General features: G+C 41.4%; 1 protein-coding gene across 8 annotated transcripts in view; it reads right to left on the reverse strand.

Annotated features, from left to right (window-relative positions):
• macf1 (microtubule actin crosslinking factor 1) overlaps positions 1-6,382 on the reverse strand; it is a 319,723-nt gene extending 313,341 nt beyond the window's left edge. For 5 of the 8 annotated variants that reach the window (XM_062962874.1, XM_062962875.1, XM_062962878.1 and 2 more), the window contains exon 1: positions 6,228-6,382. The gene's annotated coding sequence lies outside the window, so the exon portion shown is untranslated. The remainder of the gene's footprint in view (positions 1-6,227) is intronic. The other 3 variants (XM_062962877.1, XM_062962876.1, XM_062962873.1) reach the window with 1 other exon arrangement.
• Positions 6,383-13,371: the final 6,989 nt, after the last annotated feature.

Consider the following 13,371-nt stretch of genomic DNA (forward strand, 5'->3'; position numbering starts at 1 on the left):
TTTTCTTCCAAATTTGTTGTCTAACATGATGTTTTGGTGCTTAATTTGTAAAATCATAACCTAATTTGATGTTTAATAGGCTTTTCCTTAATGCCTCCTTATTATCCAACATATTAGCTTATCCAACATTCTGCCAGCCCGTTTATGTTGGATAAGTGAGACTCTACTGTATTTATTTATTTATAGCATTTATATTCCGCCTTTCTCACCCCGAAGGGGACTCAGGGCGGATCACATTACACATATAGGCAAACATTCAATGCCTTTTAACATAGAACAAAGACAAGACAAACATAGGCTCCGAGCGGGCCTCGAACTCATGACCTCCTGGTCAGAGTGATTCATTGCAGCTGATTGCAGCTGGCTTGCTCTCCAGCCTGCGCCACATATATATTATTATATATTATGATATCATTAAATTGGATTAGATGGTGCCTTCCTTCTTGGCAGAAGGGGATTGGACTGGATGGCCTTTGCGGATCTCTTCCAACTCTAGGATTCTATTATAGGCTGCGTGGCCATCTGTCGGGGGTGCTTTAATTGTGCTTTTCCTGTCTGGCTGAAGGGGGTTGGTCTGGATGGCCCATGGGGATTCTATGTGTCACTTTGCATATGCTCAAAGTTATTCTCCATATTCTAGGCTTTTTTGCTTCACCCCAAAGACAGGTCCCAAGGCTAAGCCCCGGAAAGCTCCAATTAATCTCCCAGATTTGGGCGACGGGGCTGCGATACCAAAACAAAGCCGGCATTGTCCCTATAGGGACTCATTTCTTTTCCACTTTTTAAAAGACTCCTTCCCAGGCAATGTGCTTTTCCCCTCAATCCCTCGCCATGTGATTGCAAGAATGATGGTTTTTCTGAGCCAAATGGAGCATGCCTTCCATGCCTTTCTCATGCATGGGCTTGAATATATATATGGATGCCTTGGGAGACCCCTTTGCAATCCTCATCCCAAGAACGGAGGGGGAGGAGGGATGGAAAAGAGCAAGGAGGAGAGGAAGGGAGGAAGACTATCGCCCATCTTGGGCAAGGAGAAAGGCGGCAAGGCAAGCACTGACACACTGGATATGGCTCCTTTGCCTTCCTTCAAGGCATCTACCTCCTTCCTCCCAAACAGCAACAATGGGCACACAAATGCACACACACTTAATCCTACAACTGCCTGAATCTGGATGGTTTCGCCCCCTCCAATTCCTCACCATTATTGGGGAAATTTTTTTTTCTGCAAATGAAAAAGCCAGTTGACTGCATGCAATATTGTTCTGCCCCCAGACTGTGTGTGTGTGTATACACACACACAGTCTGGGGGCAGAACAATATTGCATGCAGTCAACTGGCTCTTTCATTTGCAGAAAAGCCTTTCCTAATATATACACACACACATATATATCCACATGCCATCAGAGAGGCTAATAATCCCATTTGGAATGGTCCAAATGATATCACCATAATGATAAACAGCAAGTAATAAAAATAAGTCATTCCCATCTTCTGTCTGTATTTATAATATATATATACTCTAGGATATACATATGGAAATGCTATTTAGAAGGGGAAGGGGATAATGAAAAAAGAGGGATTAAGAGCATTGGATTGGCAATCGATGAGAACACCGGCAACACCGGAGAACAAAGACAAGGGATACCCAGAGCGTTTCCGAATCCTCCCCAATCGATCAATACATGAACCCAGGAGCCATGCTTTCCTTTCCCCCCAAATGGCTTCACCAGAGCACCCAGTTATAGCTCCGCATGCGCCCAGATGTGCATTTGCAAGCACATCTGGGCTCTGTGCAGATCGGCAAGGGAGGAGAATGGTTGCCACTTCCAAGCAATTCATTCACAAGCCTTGCTTTGTAAGTCTTTCCCTTCTATTTGGTGGATTCCTTGCACTTGGCTGGATCACACCTTCCTCTGCTTACCTCTGGGCAGCAGCGTGCAAAAAGCGTGCCTTCCACTCATGCATGAAATACACCAATCCATGCACACGAGGAAGCGTGCAAAGAGGGGAGGGGACCTGGGTGCAAACGGCCATGTATGTGTGTGCGTTTGCAAGGGGAATCCTACACATGTGCACATATGCACATAGATATCCATATAGAGACACAGACAAATGGATAGATAGATAGATAGATAGATAGATAGATAGATAGATAGATAGATAGATAGATAGATGATACATATACAAATAATATAGATGATCGATACAGGAGGACAAACATATAGATTGCTGATACTCTGATGAATAATATAGATAATATAGCTGGTCAAATATATAGACAGACAGGTGATACATAGACTGATGAAATAATATAGATGATCGACACAGGAGGACAAACATATAGATAGATTGCTAATACTTAGATTGATGAATAATATAGATAATATAGCTGACAGGTGATACATAGACTGATGAAATAATATAGATGATCGAAACAGGAGGACAAACATAGATAGATTGCTGATACTTAGATTGATGAATAATATAGCTGACAGGTGATACATAGATTGATGAAATAATATAGATGATCGATACAGGAGGACAAACATATAGATTGCTGATATTGATGAATAATATAGATAATATAGCTGGATAAATATATAGACAGGTGATACATTGATAAAATAATATAGATGATCAATACAGGAGGACAAACATATAGATAGATTGATGATACTTTGATTAATAAATAATATAGATAATATAGCTGAATAAATATATATATAGGTGATACATAGATTGAGGAAATAATATAGATGATCGATACAGGAGGACAAACATATAGATAGATTGATGATACTCAGATTGGTGAACAATATAGATAATATAGCTGAATAAATATATAGACAGGTGATACATAGATTGATGAAATAATATAGATGATCGATACAGGAGGACAAACATATGGATTGCTGATACTCTGATGAATAATATAGGTAATATAGCTGGATAAATAAATAGATAGGTGATACATCGATTGATTAAATAATATAGATGATCGATACAGGAGGACAAACATATAGATAGATTGCTGATACTCAGATTTATGAATAATATTGATAATATAGCTGGATAAATAGATAGACAAGTGATACATAGATTGATGAAATAATAGATACAGCTGGACAAATATATAGACTTCTGATACATAGATAGATGAAATAATATAGATGATAGATACAGCAGGACAAATATATTGATAGATTGGCAATACATAGATTGTTGAAATAATATAGATGATAGATATATACATAAATTGCTGACACCTAGATTGATGAAATAATATAGATGATAGATACAGCTAGACAAATATATTGCTAGATTGATGATACATAGATTGATTACTAATGTAGATAATATAGCTGGGCAGTATAGATAATGTAGATTGATGAAATAAAAGCTACAGCTGGACAAATATATAAATAGATTGAGGATACATAGATAGGTGAAATAATATAGATAGATACAGCTGGAGAAATATATTGATAGATTGGTGATACATAGATTGATGAAATAATATAGATGATAGATATATAAATAGATCGATGACACATCGATTGATGAAATAATATAGATGATAGATACAGCTGGAGAAATATATTGATAGATTGGAGATACATAGATTGATGAAATAATATAGATGATAGGTATATAAATAGATTGATGACACATCGATTGATGAAATAATATAGATGATGGATACAGCTGGACAAATACATTGATAGATTGATGATACATAGATTGATGAAATAATATAGACGATAAATATATAAATAGATTGATGACACATAGATTGATGAAATAATATAGATGATAGATACAGCTGGAGAAATATATTGATAGATTGACAATACATAGATTGATGAAATAATACAGACTATAGATATATAAATAGATTGATTACACATCAATTGATGAAATAATATAGATGACAGCTGGAGAAATACATTGATAGATTGGTGATGCATAGATAGATGTAGCTGGATAAACACATCAAAAGATTGATGATAAATAGATGAAAGATGGATAAATTATAGATAAATAGCTGGATAGATTCATAGACTGTTGACAGATTGATGAAAGCAGATTGACAGACAACATCGATGAAAGATGATGGATGATTGGTAAATAATTGGATAGGTATATTATTATTTATATGTTGCTCTTCTTAAAGGAGACCTGGCTAGATGGATAATATACAGATGACGGAAGATTAGATGATAATAAATAAATAGCTGGATAGATACATTGATTGATGATACATAGATCAATGAATGTAGATAGAGAGCCAGACAGATGAATAGATAGAAAGAGGTGATCGTTGATAGATAAAGCTTAGGCTAGATCAATGGGACATGGATAGATAAAGAAGACAGATAAATGAGAAAGAACAGAGGAGCCATGTCTTCCCTCCCTCCTTCCTTCCTTGCATAGAGCATCCTTTTATTGTGTTGTTATTTTCTAGGCTGTATGGCCATGTTCCATAAGCATTCTCTCCTGACATTTCGCCCACATCCATGGCAGGCATCCTCAGAGGTCGTGAGATATATTGGAAACTAGGCAAGTGGGGTTTATATATCTGTGCAATAATGTCCAGGGTGGGAGAAAGAACTCTTCTCTGTTGGAGGCAGGTGTGAATCATGTCGCAATTAATCACCTTGATTAGCATTGAAAAGCCTTGCAGCTTCATGGCCTCGCTGCTTCCTGCTTGGGGGAAATCCTTTATTGGGAGGTGTTAGCTGGTCCTGATTGTTTCATGTCTGGAATTCCCCTGTCTTCTGAGTGTTGTTTTTATTTACTGTCCAGATTTTAGAGTTGTTTTTTTTAAAAAAAAAAAATACTGGTAGCCAGATTTTGTTCATTTTCATGGTTTCCTCCTTTCAGTTGAAATTGTCCACCTTCTTGTGGATTTCAGTGGCTTCTCTATGTAGTCTGGCACAAACTACATAAATAAAGAACAACACTCTGAAAACAGAGTGTTGAACCATCATGGCTAGCTAATCACCTCCCAACATTCCCCCGGGCAGGAATCAGTCAGGCCTTGAAGCAAGGCTTTTTAATACTAATCAAGGTGATTAATGGCAACATTCACACTTGCCTCCAACAGACAAGAGTTCTTTCTCCCACCCTGGACATTCCACTTGCCTAGTTTCCAACAGACCTCACAACCTTTGAGTATGCCTGCCATAGATGTGGGTGGAACATCAGGAGAGAATGCTTCAGGAACATGGCCATACACCAACCCAAAGAGAGAGATGCCCATAAACAAAGGTGGAAGATTGGACGGGGGTGCTGGGGGTCATTGTCCCCACCTTTTAATATATGGAGTGCTTTTTTTTTTCTTTTTTGCAACAGCAGCAGGTGCAGCCATGTCTTCCTTCCCTCTTTCCTTTCCTTCTTTGCACAGAGCATCCTTTTTATATTCTCATAGCAGGGAGGGAAGCAAGAAGGAAGGAAGGAAAGAAGGGAAGGGAGGAAGGGATGGATGGAAGGAAGGAAGGAAGGAAGGAAGGAAGGAAGGAAAGAAATGGAAGGAGGGAGGGAAGGAAGGAAGGAAGGAAGGAAGGAAGGAAGGAAGGAAGGAAGGAAGGAAGGAAGGAAGGGAAGAAGGGAGGAAGGGAAGAAGGAAGGAAGGGACGGAAGGGAAGAAAGGGAAGGAAGGAGGGAAGGAGGGAAGGAAGGAGGGAAGGAAGGGAAGAAGTAAGGAAGGGAAGAAGGGAAGAAGGGAAGGAAGGAAAGGAAGGGAGGAAGGAAGGAAGGAAGGAAGGGAGGGAGGGAGGGAGGGAGGAAGGGACGGAAGGGAAGAAAGGGAAGGAGGGAAGAAGGAAAGGAAGGGAGGGAGGAAGGGAAGGAAGGAAAGGAAGGAATGAATAAAGGGGGGAAGGAAGGAAGGAAAGAAGGGAAGGGAGAAAGGAAGGAAGGAAAAAGGAAGAAAGCGACAGAAGCGACGGAAGGGAAAGAAGAAAGGAAGGAAGGAAGGAAGGAAGGAAGGAAGGAAGGAAGGAAGGAAGGAAGGAAGGAAGGAAGGAAGGAAGGGAAAAGGGGGAAAAACCAACCCAGGCGGCTGCCAAAGCAAAATTCAACCCTCTTCCATTGCCAAGGCTGTCTCGTCCTCCCTTCTCTTCCTCTCCTCCCTCCCTCTGTCCTTCCCTCCTCCATGGATGCCCTGGCTCTCCCCCCCCCCATCCCTCCCTCTCTCCCTCCATCCTCTTCCCCTTTGGGCTCACCAGGCGGAGGGGCTCTGGATGGGGTCCCTCCCGTGCCCTCCAATGGCCGAAATGCCGGCGTCCTCCTCCTCCTCCTCTCCTTTCTCTCCTTCCTTCCTTCCTTCCTCCGTTCCTTCCTTCCTTGGCCGGCTTTCCCGCGCGCAGACGCCGCCCCCACGCCGCTGGAAGGGGAGGGGGCGGAGGGGGCCCACCCCACGGAAAGCCCGCCCCCAAATCCCTCCCTCCCTCCCTCCCTCCCCACCTTTGGAAGAAGGATGGAAAGAAGGAAGGACGGAGGGATGGATAAAGGCAGGGATGGACTTGACTCTGGTGACAGGTGACAGGGCGCCCCCTGGCAGGCGAAGGCAGCAGGTTCAGTGCTTCTGAGCATGGGCAAAGTGCCCCTCTCCTCAGCCAGTGCAAAAGATACCCAAAGGGATGCTTTGAGAAGGAAGGCTGCATCCATTCTGCATCCACAATACAGAATGGATGCAGCTTGATACAACTTGATTCCTCAGCTAAAGGGCAGCAGACTCAGAGGTGTCAGCAGTGCCTCTGAGCATGTGCAAAGTGCACTTCTTCCCAGCCAGTGCAAAGGATGCCCAGGAGATGCTTTGGAAAGTAAGGCTGCATCCATTCTATACAGTAGAGTTTCACTTATCCAAGCTAAACAGGCCGGCAGAAGCTTGGATAAGCAAATATCTTGGATAATAAGGAGGGATGAAGGAAAAGCCTATTAAACATCAAATTAGGTTATGATATTACAAATTAAGCACCAGAACATGTTATACAACACATTTGACAGAAAAGGTAGTTCAATGACAGAAAAGGTAGTTCAATACGCAGGAATGTTATGTTGTAATTACTGTATTTACGAATTTAGCTCCAAAATATCACGATATATTGAAAACATTAACTACAAAAATGGCTTGGATAATCCAGAACCTTGGATAAGCGAGGCTTGGATAAGTGAGACTCTACTGTATTTACAATGCAGAATGGATGCAGTTTGGTGCCACTTGAGTCCCCAGGTGAAGGGCAGCAGACTCAGAGGCGTCAGCAGTGCCTCTGAGCATGTGCAAAGTGCCCTCTTCCCAATCAATGGAAAGGATGCCCAAGGGGATGCTTTGGAAAGGAAGGCTGCATCCATTCTGCATCTACAATGCAGACTGGATGAAGCTTGGTATCACTTGAATCCCCAAGTGAAGGGCAGCAGACTCATTGGTGTCGGCGGTGCCTCTGAGCATGAGCAAAGTGCCCCTCTTTCCAGCCAGTGCAAAGGATGCCCAAAGGGAGGTCACAAGAAGAGATTGGGGAAGATATAATGACATCAGAGAGGAAATTGATAACAAAAATTTACAAGAAATTACTTGAATGGGAAACAGCAGAAAAAGAAGAAAAAATATATATGAAAAGATGGAGAGAAAATATAGGAAGAACAATTAGGAAAGAAGAGTGGGAAGAAATCTGGAAGAAGAAATTAAAATATACGTATTCAATAGCTTTAAAAGAAAATTGGGTTAAATCTGCATACAGATGGTATATGACTCCAAAAAAAACTGGGAAAATGTTATAAGAATGCCAACACAAGCTGCTGGAAATGCAAGCAGAAAGAAGGAACAGATTTCCACCTATGGTGGACCTGTGAAAAGGCGGAAAAAAAAAAGGAAAACAATACATAAGGAGATACAGAAAATACTTTTTTTTTTCGTGTCAGGAGCAACCGTTATACCATGGAAACAAGAGACATTCATGTATTCCTAATAGGAATGTTTCCTAATAGGAATCTTATTTCTATATTATTATTGTATTATAAAACAAATCTTAATAAAGAGTATTTTTTAAAAAAGAGATTGGGGCTGCAGCAGGCGGAAAAGGCATCCTAGAACTATAGAATGAGCAATGTTAAACTTTGGACTAAAACCCAAAGTGGACTCGCAACCCAGGACATGGGAGCTAAAGATTGCAAATAGAGCAGGGAACACCAAGCTGTAAAAACAGAGCAACCAGTATTTACACTGTACAATTAATGCAGTTAAATCCCACTTGAAACTTCCAAGGCTCAGTACTATGGAATTGTGGGCATTGCAGTTTGGGGAAAGACCTTGCAAACTGCAACCTGTATCATTGCATAGTTGAGTGGCATGGCAGTCAAAGTGGTGTCAAGCTGCATTCATATTACGGTGTAGATGTATCTCAGTCTAAAGCAGGGTTTTAACTAGAAAGGAACACACATCCCATTCCTTGTATTGGAGGGTATTCAAACGATAGGCATTTATGCATTTTCTCTCTCTTTCAAAGTTTGGCCTTCAAACGTAAGGGAAAGTTGCGGGCGGCTGTGTTTAGGGCTGGTAAGCCTCGAAAAACCCAAATCCTAGCGAACAAACAACCGAAGCTGCTAGGTCTCAGAGTGCTGACGCAGCAGGGCTGGCTTCGCTTTCCTGAAAATCAGAATAAAAAGGGTTTTCTGTGCCGGATTAAAGGCCGGTCTATGCCCTGTGTTCCAAACACAACAGCCAGGCGCTGCATGCTCTTTACAACCATGTCCTTTTTGGTGTCCCATCAGTACTTTAATGCCAACAACAACAACAACAACAATTGTAAACAAAAACTCAAGCATTCAATGCAGTGACACAGAGGCTGTGTAAACTGGGAGGACTCAGTGCTATGGGATCCTGGGAGTTGTAGTTTGACCAGGCCCTTAGTCTTTTCCATCCAAGAGGGCTTGGGCCTCACCAAACTACAACTCCCAGGATGGCATAGCATCGAACCATTGCTAGCAAGTGGGGTCAAACTGCGTTAATTCTGCAGTGTAGATGCACCCACAGCCCTCTCTCTGGCTAGTTTTCTTCCACCATTCTTAAGCTCCTACTTTATTCTGGATTTAAATTCCAGCTTCCGCGTCCAGTTTATTGGGATTTGACTGCTGTGCATTTCTACTAGCCGCCAGACTCCCCAGTTGCTAATCTGCCAAGTCTAAATAGATCTTTATATTTTAGATTTAAAAGTCCCTTGGGGTGCATGGGAATGTCCAAAGGTTTAAATATTTTCTCTGACCGTTGCTCTGTGCCTGACTTCATGACTCAGACCAAGGGATGAAGAGAACGTCTTGCATTTTCAGATTTTGCAAAGTCGCTTTTACGCCTCTCTCTTTTAAATGCAGCTCTTTCCTTACTTTTCCTCCTCCTCCTTTTTCTTTGCAAACTAGCAATTATCTCCACAATGTCAGCCCTTGGAAACAGCTCTCTTTCCCACTATATTTTAAACTGCTGGCTCATAACGGATGCCAGGCCCTTTGGGGTGAATGATTTAGCATAAAGGCGAAATGTCCGGTCATCAGCAATCTCCAGCCAGGACACTCTTTGCTCTGGAAACCCTTCTTTGCACTCGCTTACGGAGCTAAACTGAAGTTACTGGTCATTGGCCAAGAAAATGCACTCTGTTCATGCCCTGAGGCACATTTCCTTTTTGGTCTCACATTGAACCCTCTGCTTTTCCAGATGCCGGGTTGCTCCTTTACTCCTGGGCAAAGCAGTTTATTCATCACCATTAATGTAACTGCGAATGTAATATATAAGATAATGTAACTGTCAATATATCTGAAGTCAGATATTAATTCCGTCGGTGTACGAGAAGAAGTTTAGCTTGAGAAGAAAACCATCTTTTAATACCTGAAAGGATGTAATACAGAAGATGGAACCAGATTATTTTCTGCAGCTTCCAATTCTAGAACATGATCCAAAACGTTCAATATGCAAGCAAAAGGATTCCACCTAAATATTAGGGGAAAAAAACTTCCTGATGGTTAGAGCTGTTTCAAGCATGGAAACTATTGCTTTCTTTTGGAGGTCTTTAAACAGAGTTTGGATGGTTGGATGGAGGGTTGGACTGGATGGCCTTTGGGGATCCCTTCCACACCTAGAAAGAGATTGCCTTGAAGGGTGGTAGAGTCTCCTTGGGAGGACTTTAAAAGCAGGTTGGATGGGCATCTGTAGGGAGTGCTTTAGTTGTGGGTTGGACTAGATGGTCCTTGGGATCCCTTTCAACTCTGTAAAGGTAAAGGTAAATGTTTTCCCTTGACATTAAGTCTAGTCGTGTCCAACTCTGGGGATTGGTGCTCATCTCCATTTCTAAGCTGAAGAGCTGGTGTTGTCCACAGACACCTCCAAGGTCATATGGCCAGCATGATTGCATGGAGCGCCATTACCTTCCTGCTGGAGTGGTACCTATTGATCTACTCACATTCGCATGTTTTCGAACTGCTAGGTTGGCAGAAGCTGGGACTAACAGCAAGAGCTCACTCTGCTCCCTGGATTCGAACCACTGACGTTTCAGTCAACAAGTTCAGCAACTCAGCGGTTTAACCCACTGCGCCATCGAGGGCTCCTACTTTGTAAGTAGGCTAAAATCTGCAAAAACTCGACCTAAAGTAGATCATGTACAGCATCATAATACATTTTTTATAATGTGCTGAAATGTGCTGGTAAATTCTTCTTTCCTTTCATTTTTTCCTTTTCTTCATCTTCCTCCTCCTCTGCCATCATCATCATCCTCATCATCCTCATCTTCATCCCTTACTGATTCTAACCATTTGCAGACTTAGACTGAGTTTTCCACCCAAAGCGCTGAGCTGATTTGGGTCAATGCTTATTTATATCATGCACCAACCGATGGCCTGTTTTTCTCCATCAGACAGGACTCTTTGAAGTCTGTTTTTCTGCAGCTCCCTTCTCTCTCCCTCCCCGTAAACTCCTTTCTGCTTCTGCATTTTTCTAATCCTCGGTCCCTCTGCTGGCAGCGATAAAGGCAAGAAAGGGGGGTTTGGTGGGATTTATACATAGAAATGGGGAAGGGGTGGTCTAGGCAGGTTTGGATAAGGGCCTATATACCCTAAATGCAGCAGATCCTATACAGGATCTGCCCTGTTTGGTATTTGGATGTAAAACTGACAAAGATACTGTGACAGGCCTTATAGGTATGAATAGGTTTTAATTGGCTGTTAAGGCTTTAAATAGTTTATTTTAATACTATTCATATTTAATTTGATTTTAATGTTTCTCTATGTTTAGGTTTTCAGTGTAGTCATTTTAACTGTGAGTAATTTTGAGTCTTTTTTTTTTTTTGAGAAGAAATGCAGGATACAAATAATAACACTATGTGATATGATTTTTGTTCCTGGGTTATAAATGTCATTTCTAATTGGTTCTATCATAAAAATATGGGAAATGGTTATTTAACTGCAAAAACTTTGTTTTTGTGGGAGGGACATCCTGCAGCACATTTTGCTATAGTTTTTTGACAGATTTCTCATCAAGTCTTAACCAATTCAACCTAGTCTGTGGCAGCCTCAAAAACAAAGTTTCTGGAATAGAACAACTACTGTCAGAGGAAGTACCACACAATTAAACAGGAAATAACACTTTCAAACCGGGAACAGAATATTTTTCAAATTTTGTTACATAGTGTAATAACGAAAGAATTGGCCAAGCCATCAAATAAAAGAAAAACCCTAAGAATTCATGATTTTGTAAGTCGCCAACTTGCAGCTACAGTAGAGTCTCACTTATCCAAGCCTCGCTTATCCAAGTTTCTGGATTATCCAAGCCATTTTTGTAGTCAATGTTTTCAATATATCGTGATATTTTAGTGCTAAATTTGTAAATACAGTAATTACAACATAACATTACTGCGTATTGAACTGCTTTTTCTGTCAAATTTGTTGTAAAACATGATGTTTTGGTGCTTAATTTGTAAAATCATAACCTAATTTGATGTTTAATAGGCTTTTTCTTAATCCCTCCTTATTATCCAAGATATTTGCTTATCCAAGCTTCTGCCGGCCCGTTTAGCTTGGATAAGTGAGACTCTACTGTATATAGGATTGGGTGCATCTTTCGAAATGGATAGCTACAGGTGCATCTACACTGTAGAATTAATGCAGTTTGACACTGCTTTCACTGCTTAATGCTTTTGAATATAGGAGTAGTTTGCAAAGTCTTCAGCCTTCCCTGAAATAGAATGCTTGTGTCTTTACAAACTACAAACCTTATGATTCCATAGCATTGAGCCTTGGCAGTTAAAGTGTGGCCAAACAGCATTCATTCTACAGTGTAGATGCACCCATAAGCCATTTACCATGCTAGAGATTCAAAAACCCCTCTCTGTTGACTTAAACCTCATTTCTGTGCAGTTTTCTGGGCCTAAAACAAGGCAGATGGAGTCACTAGGTCTCCCACCGACCAAACCGCATCAAGGACAAGAGAAACAAACAGCTTGCTTCCTGCAGGACCCATCTGCCTTGCAGTAATGAATCCGTCTGGGACCGAAACGAAGAGAATAGGCAGCACTGGATGGAGAAGTGTGATTTCCAAAGAGGTGATGCGCCTTCATTGTCACACCTGAATTACAGGTCTGCTTTCCATCACTACGTTTTCACAATAGCAAGGAGACATGTACAATTCTGCTCAAATTCGAAATGGAAGTATTGATTTCAGTTAACCTCACTGTGTAGTCCACTGTAAAATTGACATGTTGCCCGCATTCACATTTTCTGCCAAATCTTTTGGCACCATATGTACACTGAATTAACAAGAGATTCCACCTATACATCAGGAGAATACTTTGACTATTGGAGCTATTCATGACGGGCTGTCCTTCTTTGGTGGAATAGAGGTTGGATAGGCATCTTTTGGGAGAGCTTGGATGACTAAAGGAGGTTGGACTAAATAGCCTTTGGGGTCACTTCCAAGTCAGATTCTATGGAATCCAAATATTTCTTCCTTCTTGTGTCACTTGCACACCGAACACAAAACTCAGTGGGTTCTTGGGACCAGTACATCTCCAACCTGCCACAGTGGTGAACACTCCTTACTGACCGCTTTAAGATATTGATGGTGCTAACCAAGGTGCTGAACTCTGGCAATTGAGGGTCAGTTCCTTTAAAGCTCAAATTAAACTTGGGATGGTTTCATTGCAACTGGGAATACATAGGAGCCCGCCATCATACAATGGAAAATGCCAGGGAGAGCCAAGATTCAACTGAACATAAGGAAGGATTTCCTGACCGTAAGAAGAGCTGTTCAGCAGTGGAACTCTCTCCCTCAGAGTTTTGTTTTTGTTTTTCGTGTCAGGAGCAACTGGAGTTGCTTCTGGAGTGAGAGAATTG

This window comes from Anolis carolinensis, unplaced genomic scaffold (assembly GCF_035594765.1).
Source record: "Anolis carolinensis isolate JA03-04 unplaced genomic scaffold, rAnoCar3.1.pri scaffold_10, whole genome shotgun sequence".
Classification (NCBI taxonomy): Eukaryota; Metazoa; Chordata; class Lepidosauria; order Squamata; family Dactyloidae; genus Anolis; species Anolis carolinensis.